This window comes from Dendrobium catenatum, unplaced genomic scaffold (assembly GCF_001605985.2).
Source record: "Dendrobium catenatum unplaced genomic scaffold, ASM160598v2 fragScaff_scaffold_697, whole genome shotgun sequence".
In the NCBI taxonomy this organism is placed as follows: domain Eukaryota; kingdom Viridiplantae; phylum Streptophyta; class Magnoliopsida; order Asparagales; family Orchidaceae; genus Dendrobium; species Dendrobium catenatum.
Window position 1 is genome coordinate 65813 of NW_021319159.1, and position 2181 is coordinate 67993.

Here is a 2181-nt window from a genome sequence, read left to right on the forward strand (position 1 = left end):
GAACTCTTAGTTGATAGTCAAAGCTCTCAATCAACAAATCATGGTGAGTTGCGCCTCCACTTGTTTTAGTATCTAATTGTGTGCTCAAATCTGTCCTTTGTCATTGGACCCACAAGTCTCGAGGACATGGATCAAGGGCATAAATGGTATAAGAAATTTTTTAATTGTTTATTATTATTTGTTTTATATTGAATTTGTATTTATTTTTAATATAGATTAATTTACATAGTAGAAATTTAAGGACATAAATTTTAACATAAAGATGAATAATAATAAAGGTTTAATTTAGAAATCTCAAATCTCTATAAAATTGCCCCATTAAGGGCACTCTCATTTTGTACTAAATGAAAATGTAATGATAAATAATGTATTTTCAATAAGGTGACTCTACTTGCATATGGAGTTGAAAATATAAAGAGATAAAAGAAAAATATTTCACTCAAATGTAAAGAGAGAGAGAGAAAAAAAAAGGAATGAATTGGATGCAGTATACAATATGGCAAATGAAGCTCATTAAAATAATCAAAATTAGTTATAATGATGCTACTTTTACAACTAGAGAATGCATTATAATAGACTCAAAATTTACCACTGAAATTCTTTTAAATCCAAAATGTTGGTGCGACGCCAAGTGATCGAGTTTACAAAGATTTGAGTGAGCATTGTGATGTTAAGTGTTACGGCACTAACATGATCAAAATATATTTTTATATAATAATATCTAAATTCATTGTGACAAAAACCTCACCACCATTCCCCCTCCCTTTCTTTGCATGCATGATCGGGTAAAGAGAAGAGAGAAAAAGGGAGAGAGAAGAGAGGAATGAGAAAGCAAGGTTTTAGACTTTTAGTCGATATTTTCCATCACTCCAATTATAAAAATTGTTCTGATCATGATAGATAACCTTAACCCTGCTTTTTTTCGATAATTTTGAGTTGTCTTTTTTCTCTCTGCTATATATATATATAATCTCTCTCTTTCTACCAAACTTCCATTATATAAATTTTGATATATGGTATATATCGTCATCTTGAACATTTTGACTAATTCATATTGATATGTTCCTAGTTAATTTTGAATATATATCATTTTTTTTAAAGTGAGTTGAGTAATAATAAGTACAAAATGATTAGGAGTTAGTATATTAAATTTGGACATGATTTACATAAAGTTATTGTTCATTTGGTCTAACATATATATTAGCATAAAATGTACATACTGATGAGTATATTGGATATATTTACATGTTATGATAATTGCTAAATTGCATAAGATTTATATATCAGTATATGATGTCTGTTATTATGATACACATGATATGAAATGTGTGTAAAAACAAAAAAAAGAATGGCTAAAAATGACTAATTAATTCAAGTTGACTTGGGACATGTTACCCTATATGGAAGGGTAAGCCGACAGGCTTTCTTTGAAATAAGGTTCGTGATGTAATCCTAAGTAAAATGAAATAGAAAGTATAAGGAGATTGACAGATACGATATGATACGCCCATGAGCAAAAAGTGATGACTTATTATATGAAAGTCACATGACATATGACATGTGATTTGAGATTGATTTTTTTTTTATATATAGGACTACTATGATTGAGAATAATTCCTAATTGGTCGAAAGGTCCAATAGGATTGGACATTAAAAACATCACAAGTAATTGGATGTCTTGCCTTATTACTAATTATATCATTTGCATAAGAAATGAGAATATATGATAATCGTATAAATAATATGATATAATATGATATGTATACGATACATGATATGATAATACTAATATGATTAACGCGTAACACATATATGTTATACATGCATTGGTATAGATTAGTATGCATATAAAGCAGTGTGTATCACATAGAAGAAGGTGGAGGCAATTCAATCTATCATAGCAACCAAAACTAGGCCAATTAACCCCATCTCATCAATTTGGGTCTTTTGAGTTTTTAATTTGGGGGCTTCAACACCATCCAAATCATTGTTAAGAGAGGATTATTTCAACAAACCATTTCATCATCAGGAGCTTATTTGATCTCAAAAATATTTTTTGAAGTAAAAAAAAAATTTTTGTACCATTTCACCTCTTTTTTTGGTGGAGATTGTTGTAATCTCAATAATAATTGGCTGAAAGATTCTAATTGTTGGGCATTCATTATTTTCCATGCAAATAAT